The 16,039-nt window shown below is 40.0% G+C and overlaps 1 protein-coding gene and 1 long non-coding RNA gene across 2 annotated transcripts in view; one reads left to right on the top strand and one right to left on the bottom strand.

Moving 5' to 3' along the window:
• Nucleotides 1-1,681: 1,681 nt before the first annotated feature.
• Nucleotides 1,682-16,039, top strand: part of LOC23687834 (tachykinin-like peptides receptor 86C) — a 468,956-nt gene continuing 454,598 nt past the window's right edge. Inside the window, exon 1 of the mRNA XM_021857584.1 lies at nucleotides 1,682-2,617. The gene's annotated coding sequence lies outside the window, so the exon portion shown is untranslated. The remainder of the gene's footprint in view (nucleotides 2,618-16,039) is intronic.
• On the bottom strand, nucleotides 9,255-10,005 carry LOC110681539. Its single transcript, XR_002503249.1, has 3 exons — nucleotides 9,907-10,005; nucleotides 9,740-9,846; nucleotides 9,255-9,686 (listed from the first exon to the last, which is right to left on the bottom strand). It is a non-coding gene; the product is annotated as an uncharacterized LOC110681539 (long non-coding RNA).

Raw genomic sequence — 16,039 nt, 5'->3', positions numbered from 1 at the left:
AATGCGGCATGAAATCGGAGATTTTTTTTTGAAAATATAAATCTCATGTATATTGTCGCTTAATTGATAATGCTGTACCTGAAAGTGTTGATTAAATATTGAAATACCACCTGAAGCATTTATCTTCGCATAAATTATCCATTAAATCAGGTGATAAGCAGTTATATTTCATCGATGTTGCAAATACCAATACTATCATAACAATATATAAATGATTTTGGAAGAAGCCATTTTGTGATGACGCACCAAAAGGCCTTAATTACATTGCAAATTCCTTAAAACCACCAGTTGTAATTGATTGATTTATGGCAATTGGATTAAGCAACTGGATTTACACAGTACAACCAGGGCATTCTTGGTAGCGACGATTCCCTTCTACCAGAAAATTTTATGTGTTTACAACTAATAACTAGTTCTGGGGAAGAAATTAACAACAATCCGAACCCGCACTCAGATGTCGTCCAAGATCACTAAGCTGGACTAAAGAGACTGATGCGATCACATTGGAAATGTTCACCAAATTTTATGAAGAGGTGAATGGAATAAAAACAAACCCCGTGGTTATCACTGTGGATAATATTTGTCTTCCAGATGGAGTTATAGGTCCAGTGCAGTCAGAGCATAGGTACAATAATTTCGAACAAACTTGTAGATCGTTTTAAAGTGCATGTTAACCGACAAAAGCCAGGTGGATTTGGAAGCGCCAACAAAGGAAATCTTGCTCGCATTCTACACTCCGATCCTACAGCGTTTTCTGATATTTTGGGAATCAATATGAAATTGGTGGAACATTTAAGGTGAAGATGAATCGAAGCCAAAGTTCAAATTTTCAAGAGCACGGATCTGGAGAACCAAACATCCGTTTAAGCTGAAAACCTAATCGATTGGTCACTAGCTGGTGGTGACCAATCGATTAGGTTTTCAGCTCAAACAGATGTTTGGTTCTCCAGATCCGTGCTCTTGAAAATTTGAACTTTGGCTTCGATTCATCTTCACCTTAAGAATAATAAGCATTATATGAGGAGTTGGAAAAAAAAACATACTGGCAGAATTCCCTTTTATAAAAAATGCGCTACCTTGTTTGCATAAGTCCAAACATTTGTCCGAGTGCATCACTAAATTATAGTGTATAAAATATTATCTGGTTTTCTACTCTAGCCTTACACTATGAATTTTGTAACGATGTTTATGTCGGATAGGAGAAGCAGCATGCCGAGGCTGATATATGTAATTCGCCTCGTAAAGTAATGCTGAGAAGCAGACTCTGACCCAGTTGGAACGTAACGCCAGAAATAAGACGGGAGTACTATTGACCGCGTGACACATAAATCTTGGGTGCCAATCTTCAAGCAAACCAGGTTAGTGCTGGGTGTCGTCATCATTGCCATGTCCTGTCCATCTGATTGTACATTAGGGTAAGGTCACGGCAAGTGTATCGCCATTCATTCACAAACCGATTCTCTGTTTTGATCCGCGGATTCTGTCCGTAACGAACCATTTCTCATTGATGTCGTTGCGCAGCACGTGGCCCATTCCGAGTGCAGGGTGATACTGAACGACACCAACGAAAGCCACCGAAAGGACGTTCGGTTCATTCAAGCCAAATGCTGTCGATTCCTTATCAGTATGGCCACTGAGTGCTTGTCTTGCGAAAGGGAGTTTGTCAGTCCTTGGACAGCTTTCGCCGGCGATGGTTGTCCCGATAAAGGGTGCTTAAAATAAGCTTCTTTTTGAGGTTACAAGTTCAGTGTCAGTTGGTACAACTGTCAATTCGGTGCAGCTTGAGGAATAATTGTGATCCGCGCGCGGAAAGTGTTGGAGGAGGTGCGTGAGTTCCAGCCGTTAAGGAATAGATAATAGACGGCGCGCCTGCTATTATATAAAATTACGACGTGATAAGGTGTTGGATTGCCGCTTGCTGTCTAAATTTAGGAGCAACCACAAAAGAGTAGGAAATGCGTTTGTCGGTGTTGAACGAATTCCCGATTCCAGAATAACGAGGCGATTGCAAAACGGATTCACGATATTGAAATGGAAATATAGTGATGCGTGCGGTGTTTGTCAGTTGAAAAATGCTAGTGTTGCCTAACATCAGGCGTAATACATTGGTGGTTGAAAACGTGTTTATCTGGGAGCGAATTTCACTGACTAAATTGAAAAATAAATCTACATTAGTGGTCACTCTGCAACAGCTTGGTTAGTGATTTTGTAATAAAAGAGTGTTAAGAAATAATTGGTTTCGGAATCGAAGGGCAACGAATTAGCTATCCTGAGGTTGCACGTGTGATTACCGTCGGTGCTAAGCATCGGTATCGTTGTCAGTGACGCATTGGATTTAAATTTTGTCATTTGAAGAAATTCTCACTCTTATACAATTGTTCAGACATACAAAAATCCTTGAATAAGCAGTGATTTTTTCGAAGAAGAAACAACTGGAGAACTCTTTGAAACATTTCGAGTTTTCTCAGTGTTAAATCTAGAATCATTTGTCGGCCTCACACTGAAATGTCGTATGGAATATAGCCTTGGATAAACTTCTGTTATTTTGTTAGAAAAAAGTTTGAGAAGTGGAAAACAGAAACTTGATCATCATCGAACGGAATATTCTCGGAAAACGGTAAGGATTATTACAATTGTTTATTTTTGTCTTTGGTAAAATCGTGATTATTTTCAAAAATCTATATCAAATGTAACTCGCAGATCTATAATTGTGAACTTTCAGCATGAAATACGATGATAATAATGTAAAAAAACCAACAGAGTCCATTTCAAGGTAAAGCATATCAATATTGATCGCTTTAATTGAAAAATGTGTGTAAAATAAGTTATATGAAGCATAAAGCTAGGTATGCGATTTCGCTCAAGAAAAGTAAAAAATTATTCGCCAGAAATTTTCTACAGCGAGCCCATTTGAAATGACATTTCTTTTCAACAGCGTACTACGATCGACGAATAGTGCTCTGCCCATAACTGCATATTTGTATCATTCGACAAAAATAGGCATTGAGTAAATGGGATACAAAGTTTGCATTTTACTGCAGTATGGGAGGAAACTAAAATTTCAAAAAATCATTAAGAATTCAAAAGAGCTTATTTGAGGCTGAAATTTTGTACAACTCATATCGCATATTGGGTGAATAGTCAGAAAATAATTCTGATAGAAATTTCATTGCTACTACATTATGAGGCTCATGTATAATTTCAATGTGACTGTTATGCGGTTACAATTGCCAATGTGACAAAACAACTTGGTATTTTTTTAGAATTTTCTAGAACAATCTCACAGATTTCAGTAAGTTGATCAAAAGTATTTACCATTTGATGACTCTCCATGGTGTTAACTCCAATTTGCCAAAAATGTCGAATGTGACTGTTATGCAGTTATGGGCAATGCTTTTCTTGACCATTTCTGGAAAGAAACTTCCCACGCATCGAGATAGGCGTTTAATTTTCTGTTGAAGTGCATACTTCCCATAAGTTAAAAATCCATTGTACAGTCAAACCTCCATGAGTCGATATCTGAAGGGACCATCGACTTTTTGGTTTTAGTATGGTTCCATGAGTCGATATCGAGTTATGGAACATCGACTCATGGAGGTATCACTGTATTTGTAGAAATAGTTGCATTAAAACTTTTGAATGGCTTTCCTCTAGCTATCAAGACTGAGTGGTTTGTAAGAGTTTTCACGTTTCACGAATTGATTTTTCAATAGAATAATTTTAATATTCAGAATTAGGAATCCCAGTCGTTTTTTTTTTTCATAATTTCACCCATAATTTGTCCATCTTTTCCACGCGTAATGAGTTAATGAATGGTTTTCATATTTCATGTTTTTGAACCTGAGGTGGAACTGGCGAAACCCGTGCTGAGTGACAAAAATGTGCGCTAAATATTCGAGTTTTTTTTTTAATTAATTTACAGTAAAACCTCCATGTTTCTCACGCCGAGGACCTGGGATCGAATCCCATCCCCGAGATAGTCACTAAAAATTTCAGTGACGACTTCCTTCGGAAGGGAAGTAAAGCCGTTGGTCCCGAGATGAACTAGCCCAGGGCTAAAAATCTCGTTAATAAAGATAGAAAAAAAAAATTAAAATAAAACCTCCATGGGTCGATGTTCTATAACTCGATATCGACTCATGGAAGCATGCAAAAAAAATAAATGTTTACTACGATGGTCTCTTGAAACAGCTTTCCAAAGCATTCCTATTCCATGATTCCATATTTCCATGAATCTATGGTCTCTTAATTACGGTTGTAGGACAAAAGGTCGAAGGACAGAAGGTCGAATGACAAAAGGTCGAAGGACAAAAGGTCGAATAGAAAAAAGGTCGAATGGACAAAAGGTCGAATGGATAAAAGGTCGAATGGACAAAAGGTCGAATGGACAAAAGGTCGAATGGACGAAAAGTCCAAATTGTACCGTTTAAAGGATTATCGTACATTCAGTAGCTAACATTTTAATCACAAATTCCTCCCTTCTCATCTGAAGTTTTTCCTTCTTTTAGATGATAGCTGTTCTTCAGAACTATCGTTTGGAGCAATAATTTGTATGAATGCTATTATTTTTCCAACAAAAGATTAATTTTCTGAATGTCGGTTGTTATTATTTTGATACTCCGAAGCATAAAGTAATTATTATTAGCTTTTTATTTGATACATTTTCAATAGAGATTTGTCCTTCTTTGAAACATTGGCTGTTCTTTTGGAGTTATACATTATAGTGGTTTTATACTGCTGTAGACACTTGTATCGACGGTTATTCCTTCTTTTATAATCGACCGTTCTTCATAGATTTCACTTTTACATCTTGCCTGTATATTTTTTAATGCAGGCTGTTCTTCATGCATTACAGAGTTTATAAGCATTTCAATTGCATTTCTAACAAATGATTTTCCTTCTTTTGAAGTTTTGCACTTTTAGGGCTATGCATTAGAGTTTTATCTGACTGTTGGTTTCGACTGATTTAAATTAGAATCAGGGAAAAATAATCATCCTCTTTCTGGAATTAGGTCCCAACTAGGGTAGAGCCTGCTTCTCAGCTACACTAGCATTTACTGAGAGCTTTTCTGATAATTTGATCATTTTTGCATTTGTGCATCATGCTCCCTTATTAGGAGATGATCTGCAACCCGAACCGATGCAACACTTTATCATATGCAGAAGAAAAAGCCAAGGCAAACTGCTTCTCCTAGCCGTCTTGAACATTGTAACAGGGAACCAGCCTCCGCAGAGCGAACCCTCTGCTCTGCAGTCAACTCATGGCGGCACGCCATAGGTGCTATAATTACAGTATAATCTGAATGACAGCTGCAGTTACTGCATTACTCGGGGTGGATCCTTCGCTATCGATGTCTGTGCCTGAGAAGCACGCCCGGTCAGAGCAAATAGACCTGTTGCCTGTTGAGATGCGATCCAGGCGAATAGTGAAAAGCAAATGACTCCAATTTTTCTCTAGGACCCCTATTTATAGATTTGCTTAAAATCAACGTTCTCTTTTAAAACAGTTATCAAAATATTTGGACAGGTATGTAGGATTCAGTAAGTAAACGATATAAACCTTCGATGTTTTGTCTTTCGATTGAGGTGCTAATCAAGAATTTCGTTAAGCCAGCAAAAAGTTATAAATGTTTAAAATATGTCATGCCAACGTGACGCTCTTGGTTTTGAAATTCCAATTTCACTCCTGTATAGAGAAGTAAGACGTAGTCCTACGTCAACAATTCCTCTAGTGATTTCTTCAGTAATTTTTCAGAGCGTACTCCAAGGCTGCCTCCAAGATTTCTTCCAGAGATTGCAATAACAATTTCTTTGAAGATTCCTTCAGACATTTCTCTACAATTATTATTATTATCTTTATTAACGAGATTTGCAGCCCGAGACTGGCTCATCTCGGATTTCTCTACAAGTTAGTTCCAAGGATTCCATCATGCATTATTCAGGAATCACATCACGAACTCTTTCAGATACTTCGCAAGAAATTCATTACCAGAAATTCACTCAAGTATTTCACCAGGACTTTTCTCAGGGCTTCCTCCTAGTACGCCGTCTCAAATTCCACCAGGTATTGCTTCAGAAATTCCAAAAGTAATTTCTTCAGCGGATCTTTCTTGTATTTTTTTACGGCGACCTCTGGGGATTCATCCAAATACTTCACAAAGAATATATTCAGAGATGAATCACAATGCTTACTTCGAGACTTCTACCAAAAAAACCTCCAAAGATTTATTTAGGAATTGCTCCAGTGAAACTTTGGGAATTTCTAAACAGATTCTATAGAGATTCTTTTTCTGCGGTTTCATCAGGGATTCCTCTAGAGGTTCTTAAAGAGATGGCTGAATAAATCCCTGTCAAGAGATAAATACAGGAATTCCACCAGGAATTGCTCCTATTAGTGATTTCCCTACAAATACCTCCAAAAAATCCTTCAGCGATTGATCCAAACGTTCATCCAGGGATTGCTTATGGTATTCCTACACAATTCATTCAAAATTCCCTACAGAAATGCATGCAGAGATTTACTTCAGGGACTCTTACAGTGATTCTACCCAGAATTTATCCAAGGGTTCATCAAGGAATTGCTCCAGGGATTCCATCAGGAAGTTTTCGAGAAATCCACAAGAAATATTGCAAAGTAATTTAAAATACGTCCTACACGGGATTGTACCAGGAATTCCTATAGAGATTCCGCTTGCATTTTTCTGAGAGGTTTCCCCAGGTTATTCTAAGGGGATTCTTCTAGGAAATCATCAATAAATTATTTTATAAATTTTCCAATGTTCCTTTCAAAGATTCTTCCTTGTATACCTGAAGGGACACTACGAGGCATTCGACCATTTTATTACTGGAATTACTCATGAGATTCCTTCCAGAAATTTTTCCAAGGATTCCTATAAAAATATACATCAATTCCTTCCAGTATTTCTTGAAGGATTTTTTCCAAGGAATCCACCAGGAATTGCTTTAGAGAATCCTTGAGAAATTCCGGTAGGAATCTCATGAGTAATTCCAGTTTCAAAATCCTTATAAGAAAGGAGGAGTTTCTGATGGAATCCCAAAAGGTGTTAATGATGGAGTTCTTGAATGAAATCTTAGAAGTATTTCAAAAGGAATCCATGAAAAAACTTCTGATGGAATCCCTGCCGAAACTCCTAGAGATACTTCTGATGGAATCCTTGGAAGAACTTCTGGTGGAAGTTCTGATGGAACCCCTAGAGAAACTCTTGATAAAATTCCTGTAGGACTGCCAGGTAGAATCTCTGATAGAACTCCTAAACGAATTCCTACAGAAACTTTTGATATTCTTGAAGGAACTCCTGATGAAATCATTGGAAGAACTCCTAATTAAATCCCTAGAAGGACTTCCAATGAAATCCATAGAGAAACCCCTGCAGTAATCCTCAGAAGACGTGATCTAACGAGATCCTTATGAAAACTACTGATGAAATCCCTGGAGAGATTCTTGATAATATGCCTGGTGGAACTCCTTTTAAAATTCCAAGAAGAAATTCTCATGGAATTTCTTGAGAAATTCCTGATATAATCTCTAGAGAAATTCCAGGTGCAATCTTCGAAGGAACTCCTGATGGAATTCCTACATGAACTTTTGATAGAATCCCTGGAGGAATTCTAGGTGGAATATCTAAAGGAACTTCTAATGAAATCCTCCTACAAAATCCCTAAAAGAATTCCTGATGTAATCCCTGGAGAAGTTCCAGGTAGAATGGTGCTGATGTAATCTCTAGAAAAACTCCTGAAGGAATCTATCCAGCTTTTTACGCTAGCTTGCCACAAATTTTGAATCACCCCCTTGTGACGTTTCATGTCTACACTTGGAATCCTTGGAGGAACTCCCAAAGATATTATTGAAGGAACTCCAGATGCAATCTCTGAAGGAACTCCTAATGGAATCCGTGGAGTAATTCCTGATGAATTCCTCAGAAGTATTCTCAGAGGCACTTCTGATAGAATCCCTAAAGGAACTCCTGATGAAATCCTTGGAGGAATTCCTAGAGATATTCTCGAAAGAACTCGAGATAGAATCATTGGAGGAACTTCTGATATAATCTCTAGAAGAACTCCTGAAGTAATCTCTATAGAAACTCCTGATAAAATCCTTGGAGGAATTTCTGATAAGACTCCCGATAGAACTTCTAATAGAATCGCTAGAGGAACTTCTTATGATATCCCTAGAAGAAATCTTGATGCAATTTCTCGAAGTACTCCTGATATAATATTTGATGGAACTTCTGATAGAATCTCTGGAAAAATTCCATGTGGAATCTCTGAAGGAACTCTTGATGGAATCCCTGGAGGAACTCCTAATGAAATCGCCAGAGGGACTCTGATGCAAGCCCTAAAGATGCTCCTTATAGAATCCCTATAGTAACAGCTGATGGAATTCCTGGAGGGATTCCAGATGGAATTCTTGGAAGAATTCCTAAAGATATCCGTGAAGGAACTCCTGATGGAATCATTTGTGGAACTCCTTATGAAATCGTTAGAAGAACTCCTGATGGAATCCCTAGAAGAACTCCTAATAGAAGTCCAGGAGGAACTACATGTGGAATCTCTGATGAAACTCCTGTTGGAATCTCTAGAGAAACTGCTCATAGAATTGCTAGAGGAAATCCTGATGGGATTCCTAGAGGAGTTTCTGTTGAAATCCTGATGGAATCCCTAGATAAATTTCAGATGGAATCTCTAGAAGAACATCTGATGAAATCCCCAGAAAAACTCATGATGAAATCCCTAGAGGAACTTCCGATTGAATACCTAGAGAAACTCCAAATGGTAACCCTAATGGAACTCCTGATTTAATCTTTTTTGTGGGACTCATGATTGAATCTTTAGAAGTACCGTAAAACGGGGTAACTTTGATAGTTTTTTCGAAGAAAACTTGAATATTTTTGCATGCTGTTTCAAAGATTTACAATTTATATTTTTAAAACAAGTACTGGCATCCTAGCTATCGATTACAGTCAATAAATTGGCAAAAGATTTATTTTGAATGGATACATAATTTTTCATATAATCGAAAGTTGGTTTTCTGTTTTGGGGTAACTTTGATAATGGAGTATGATTCGAACGAAATTGAGTGAATAACGAGCATTTGTAGGGCATTGCATAACTCTAGGCGTTTAACGTTTTTTGCGAGTTCTCCGGTAGAAGGTAGAGCGAAAACCACCGAAAAGCGAATCACACAAAGACTGGAGGGCCACAGCACCAACAAATCCAAAAAACAGTGCCAAAACTCAATTTAATACATATATTTTGGGTTCACTCACCTATTTCCTCTCTTCTACTTCCTACATTCCTTCTCCTACTACCTTTTCTCTTAAACTTCTACTTGCATTCTTCTTCTCTTACTTACTACTTCATGGGGCGCCCCTTCCTACCAGCCGCCACGCCTCTGCACCTCATTCCTCGGTGCCTTCCTTCGATCGCACCCGCACCCGCGTTCAATTCACGCTCCTGGATTCGCTCCGACCGGGGCGGTCCGACTGGTCCTCGACTCCTCACCGATTCTCGCTGCCGTCATTCGCCGATGGGCAATTCTCCGGCGATGCTTCCTCAATCGACTACCAGCCGTCCGAGAGGCCTTAGCGCGTCGTGTCGTTCGTGAATTTCCGGTCGACTTGCTGCAGCGAGCGGAATGATGAAACTGGAAATCAAAAACAAAAACCCTGTCCACGACCGGTTAGGTTATGCTGGCGTTACGGATTGCGTTGTGACCTACCCTTTCAGGGGTTTTTGCTTCGTGCCGTTCCCGGCAGTGATTGCCGACTCTCGCCCTCCAATCGGTCGCACGATCAACTTGGTGCGAATCTGCGCGCCGCGATTCACCTACGGTACAGCGCAAGCTCAATAAGGGGTCACTTCTCTTTGTGTTCAACTCGTACTCACCGACTAGCTCTTTCTGGACCAGCTGCCACTCCCAGTGCTCTCCAAATGATACCCCGTTGCACCTGATGGTGGCCGTAAGCCTTAACTCCGCGCCGAACCGATTTTTGGTCGTCGAACTCCGGGTCTCCGCTCCTCCCATCCAGGACACTATCTGGTGCACTGGCGAGTTCCCTGCTCCCGTTTCCAGGATTACAGGGTACAATTTCTCCCGTATCGTGAACGGCGCACGGTCTACTTCCTGGCGCGATGGAAGCGTTTGGTGACCGTAGTGATAGCCTACTCTCGTCCTCCAATTGGCCGCACGGTCAACTTAGTGCTAGACCCGGTGAAATCGCAGTCCGGCAAAATGGCGGCTCTGGCGTCTACTGCCGGCCTCGTGGTGTGACAATCCCGAGTCTCACGTCTGCAGAACGGGAATCTGATTATTGAACATTCTTGAGCAGGTTCTGATTGGCTTACCGACTGGATCGTAGGCCCGTGTCCTCGGTTGGTTTCTGGTTGTGGCCAGAGGATGATTCCTATTTCACACGCGATGTCGCGACCAACGCGATCGAGCGAACTGGACGAATGGCGATGACGTGGCAGAGCCTTCGATAGAGTCCTGCAGCTGTCACTTGCCGTGGATAGTGACGTTTTCGAGGTTCTCGCTTTCTCCGCTTGGCGGTGCTGGTTCGTACCGCTGATTTGAAAAGGCTTTTAGCGACCGGTGTTTTGAATCGGCGGTTGTTGTTCGAAAGCGATATGCACGGAACGAATGATATCCTCCGTTTTCCGTTGTTATTATGGTGCAGCATGGCAATAAGTGTTTTATGATGTAGGCGTGCGTGGCGACAAATTCTAATTTCGTAGGTTTTACAAGGAATTGAGTTTTGTCTTTACAAGCTTAATTTTGTTACGATAAACAAACTAATCTAAACGTAACACAACTCTACCGTAGCGGAAGAATTTTTCATAAATCGATGATCAAACGATTTATGAAAAATTCACAAAATTTTCAATCATCCTCCTAGGATGATGGTCAGAGACAAGTCGGTCAACTAAACGCTTGAGCAGACCTCAAGTTACTTCTGGTTCTTTAACCTTATACCGTAAACTAAACTCATATACGCAAGCCTTGGTTGCTTGCCAAATCAAATCACCTAAACTGCATAACCTTAATCCTAGACTCAATATCACGCCAGCTGCGCCTGGCAGAATCTTCGACCTCTCAAATCGTCTCTGACCAAAGTCCTTGTCCAGCTTCTACAAATCCGAGCAAACTACGGCAAAACATTCAAATCGGATTCTAGCCTATTGTATTGGCTAAAATAGGCTTAATCGCACACTAAACATAGAAGCTATATTTACAGACTTTTTACAAGGACAAAGTTGGTTTGTATTGGTTTGTGCATAAAAACTGAGAAAAGAAGCATTTCCGCGACTAAATCGTCATGAGCCCGAGAATGGAGTTTTACCGCGCTCCTGGTCGCGTTACCTTGGGATGATGATTTCATGACGACCCCCAGATCATTAACCCTTGGCCACGCATTTGGATTGACTGGAAACACTTGAGGGTTTGTGTGCACTCATCCAGTCTTGGATGTGCTTGGATTACCGAGATCGTGTTTTGTGTCTTTGTAGTTGTGTCACTCATAGCTCTGTGTAGTGGGTGGTCGAATCTAGATGGTGTGCTCGATTTATCTCGTTCGGCGAACGGCATGACCATTTGGTGTGTTTTGGTGTGGGGCTTCCTCTACTTGGTTGGCAGCTCGCTGTGGATATGGTCTACGATGCACTTTGCTCGCTGTCTATTTCTGGTATCTGGAGTCTCCCTCTTGTGGACTTCGGGGTCACAGTCTCCCACGCCTGACATAGGCTGCTTGCTTGTCCGCTTCTTGATGATGGTATTTGGAGCCTCCCTACTCACGATGGTTTTCAGGGTTCCAATCTCCCGTGCCCTTCGTGGGCTGCTTACATGACCGCTTCTTGATGATGGTATTTGGAGCCTCCCTACTCAAGATGGTTTTCAGAGTTCCAATCTCCCGTGCCCTTCGTAGGCTGCTTGCTTGTCCGCTTCTTGATGATGGTATTTGGAGTCTCCCTACTCACGATGGTTTTCAGGGTTCCAATCTCCCGAGCCCTTAGTAGGCTCTAATTACGTCCTCCTCTCAATGCCGTCCAGTTGCTGTCTCACTGCGCCCGATAGTGGCCGTAAGCTTCAACTCCGCGTCGAACCGATTTTTGGTCGTCGATCTCCGGGTCTCCACTCCTCCTATCAGAAAATACATCTGGTGCATTGCCGAGATCCCTACTCCCCGTTCCCAGTGACGTAGGGTGCGATTTCTCCCGCTTCGCGAACGGCGCACGGTACACCTCCTGGCGCGATGGAAGTGTTTGTGTACCGCATTTTGGTTCTCTTCCCCTGGACGCAAATCGTGTTCACTTTTCTGGCTAAGATCGTTATCTACAACGAAGCTGCCGAGTTATCGAGGTGGAGAGGTAGTCGTTAAGAAGTTGTTGCTCATCACACCTGATATTTTGCCATTTTCCGCTTGGTACGTGTTTTGGAGTATGGTACTTTTTTTTTTTTTTTTTTTTTTTTAAATAAAATGATATTAGTATCATTCCAAACATTACATTCATTATTTCTTATATCTAGGTGTTCTGTGTTATTAGACAACACTATCATCCTAATTTGGTAAAACAAATCTAAGATTTTATTAACATTTTGTTAACAACATATTACATTTCATTTGCCGTAGCAGTTCAGATTTTTTACAGGTGAGTTGATTTCACCTGCTTATAAGAGAAAAAAAAAAGTTTTTAATATACTTAACCTAACTTAACCTAATCATATAACGCATTAATCGTGGCAATAGAAGATTGTAACGATTTTTGCCTGAAATTATTGATTATTTTATTTGACATTTGTTCCAATGTTTCAACATTGGATATCCTATGTAACTCATTGGTACTATACCAGGGAGGAAGCCTCAGAATCATTTTCAAAATTTTATTTTGAATTTTGGAGTATGGTACTAATTGTTGACAGGCTTCGCCTGTGGACATAGCTTTATCGTTGTGGAACCTCGCTCGGATAAACGGAAATCCTTGCCAGTCTTGATTAGGGTTGCTGAACTGGAGCGTATTGTAGCGGGATCTCACTCTCAGCATACGTGGTCAAATCTCCCAGTGATTGGTGTTTTCGACTGCTACTGATACTGGTTAACAGGCACCGCCTGTGTGCATAGCTTGAACGTATCGGAACCAGAGCCGTAGCGTGACCTCATGGCGCCCTTGGCGAGTCTCCATTTGAGCGCCCCCTAATCAAAGTTAAGGAGCTATCCATAAATAACATTAGACAGTTTTGGCGGCTTTTCGACACCCCCTCCCCACATCGTAAGATGTATGACAGTTGAAATATCTTTTATGGCGCATAAGAAATCTCAAATGCCCATCCTCCCATAACTCCTTGCGTAATTTATGGACGGCCCCTAACATATAATTCGAATTGTTTCTGAAATTCTAAAGGTGCTTTTACAAGATTTTTTATGAAAGTCATCAATAGTATCATAAATAGCCTAATCTTCTGAAGTTTAGAACACATTTAATTATTGGCTTAATTCCTGCAAGAATATATTCATATTCTTTAATTTATTATTTCTTACTGAAAACTGCCTGAGAACTATTTAATGTTATCTGAAAGGTACTTTGAACAACTCTAAGGTAATATACAGTTCATATGGCATAAAACAAATCTATAGAATCTACTGGACGCATAAAAAAAATTTTTCGTTGTGATTTTAGGTGAAATACAGTTTTTTAAAGAAATTCTCCTAACATTTCCAAACCATTTCTCGATTACTTTTTCAAATCGACGTAAGTAACTTCCATGCGATTTTGAGAAAATTAATATTCAAAAGAATAACAACCTGTCTTCTAAAACTGTTTTAAATTGAATCGCAGTTTTAACATTTTTTCGCCGTGTAGGGTTTTGTTCTACTTCGTCGTAAGAGCTACTATTCGTCGTATCAAACTTAAAATGTTCCACTACGGCGGGAATTCCAACTTACCTGCAACATAGATTCATTTTTTGAATGTAATTTTGTAAAAGCTTTTATGATTCGTCCACCTGTACACCAAAAATGCAATGAAACTACTGTATTTCGATAAATAACTTCAGTTCAATTATCCACTTTTCACTTTTTCACCGAAATCGCATGGACGAACACGATTTGAGAGAAATGCTTAGCGATCGACATCAGTCACACCACTTTCAAACACAAGTTTCTTCCCGCCCCCGTGGGTGACTTACTTTGCCGGGCACTTATTTTCTCTATGGAAAACCTTCGTACTTCTTCACTGAAGGAACACATTCCAATCACACGCCGTAAAACTTCAATAAATCACCAAATTTTACGAAATTTCCTCAACCGCCGCGTTTGATTGAGAATGTAAACAAAGTTTTATCCGTCGTACTGGGAAAAAAGAGCTTGTGCGCATCAAAGTGTGCGCGACGCTCGACGTAAAAATACGATTCCTTTGATTGTGTTGTTTTCGCTGTACTGTGAGCAAATGCCATAATTGTACGGTCAAAAGGAATTGTGTTCATATGTTTGGGCTGAATTTTGATGACGAACAATGAATTTTAAAGGAAATTAGTATATTCCATCATGCTGAAGGAATGGAGGGAGATGCCCGTAGATCTATATATTCTAGTAAAACATTTTATTATAGCGTTGATATATTGTGTTTTAACCACTCAATACATCACAGTGAGCCGTAAGTTGTGGGACGAATCTGGAAACTGATTGCGACGGAGTTGAAAACGATACGACGGATTGAGAATAAGATAGGATGCATTTTCTTTGCATTATTTCCAAAAACAGATCAAGATTTATCAAAAAGTTATTGTACAATGCTAAAGCCGTTTTGAGAAAGAATTGTTTGGCATCGGTTTGTATTAGCATCATTCACTGCAATACTGGGAAAATTGCAGCTCTCACTGATCAATGCTTAATACGATGGATACTAGTACATCACCCTACATAGCATAAATTTTGCATACAATATGCTCGCGTTCAAAAACTGGGGAGTTCCTATTATTTCCCACAGAAAACTTATTACAAAATGATAAGCCGATTTATTCAGTTACATGCGTCGTTTTTGTACCAGTGTAAAATCGACTTAAGTAGTGTTTTGTTTTGATTCGTGCTTAAGTCACTTTGTCTCTTCATACAGCGGAGCGGCGAAAGTAGTGGTTAGGTTGCGAAAGTTGAAAATCTTACTTTCGTCGTTTTGTCAATTCGGAAATTTATCGTTCTAAAAATGAAAAATCAAGTTGGTTCAGAGCGAAATGTGTAGAATTTCGTCTGCGAAACACTTAGAATCGATAAAGTAAGTTTGTATACTTTTTTGACTTGAGTCTGTTTGAATTAGTTTTCGAGATTTGTTTTTGGTAGTTTTTACTATGCTTGTTCGGATTATAAGAAAAGAATAAGATTATGCTTGAAACAGAATTTGAAAGCCGTGATTCCTTAAGAATGTTTCATTAAAACTTTGCTTCATCTTTGTAATTGTGAAGGGAAATAATAACAAATTTTTAGAGATAGGTGAGAGTGATTTAGATTCTTCGGAAATTAAAATTTGTTTCCTTACAGAAATCTCCTAATCGGTATAGCTGAGGCGAAGCAGAATTGTGGATACTGTGCTCGCCTCTGCTCGTTGTCACTGATCCCATTTGGTGTTTTTGTCAGCTTTCGCTTCTTGGTTGACAGGCACTGCCTGCGTACATAGCTTTACACTTTACGCTTAATCCGCTTTAATGTCCTTCGCATGGAATCTGCCTTTCTTCCCACTCATCACGTCCTCCAGCAGGTACAAGTTCGTCCCGAGGATCTCCTTCACTATTGCCGGAACGAATTTCGGCTCCAGCTTGCTGTTGATCTGGTCCGCTTTCGATGAGAGGATGAACGTTCGACGCCACACCAGATCTCCGACTTTAAACGCCACTAATCTTGTGCGGAGGTTGTATCGTTGTTTCGCCCGCTGGTGGCTGTTTTTGATGCAATCGATGATCAGCTTCTGTATTCGGCGAATCGTTGATAGCCGTAGATCCTGCGCAACTTTTGGGTCTTCCGGCGTGTTCAGTTCT

The sequence above is a fragment of the Aedes aegypti genome, chromosome 1 (assembly GCF_002204515.2).
Source record: "Aedes aegypti strain LVP_AGWG chromosome 1, AaegL5.0 Primary Assembly, whole genome shotgun sequence".
Lineage (NCBI taxonomy): Eukaryota > Metazoa > Arthropoda > Insecta > Diptera > Culicidae > Aedes > Aedes aegypti.
Note: the sequence above shows the minus strand (reverse complement) of the source record. Positions and strands in the feature narration are given on the sequence as shown.